Below are 227 nucleotides of genomic sequence, written 5' to 3'. Positions count from 1 at the left end.
TGAGTGGTTTCGTTGCCAAAATAATACCCTAAAGTTTCAGAACCTAATTCCCACAATCTAGACACTGAGTGAGGCTGAAGGGAAGGCCTGCTATGATGAGAAAACAGCAACAAAGGCAAAACCCCTCATGACGTCCCGGAAGGATTACCACCCCCCCACGAACGCACTTTCCCTGGGCCACAAACTGTGGTGCGCACGTTCCAGGGACTGTCCCATAAACTGTGGTG

Source organism: Chrysochloris asiatica, unplaced genomic scaffold (assembly GCF_000296735.1).
Source record: "Chrysochloris asiatica unplaced genomic scaffold, ChrAsi1.0 scaffold00272, whole genome shotgun sequence".
NCBI classification, from domain to species: Eukaryota; Metazoa; Chordata; class Mammalia; order Afrosoricida; family Chrysochloridae; genus Chrysochloris; species Chrysochloris asiatica.
Note: the sequence above shows the minus strand (reverse complement) of the source record.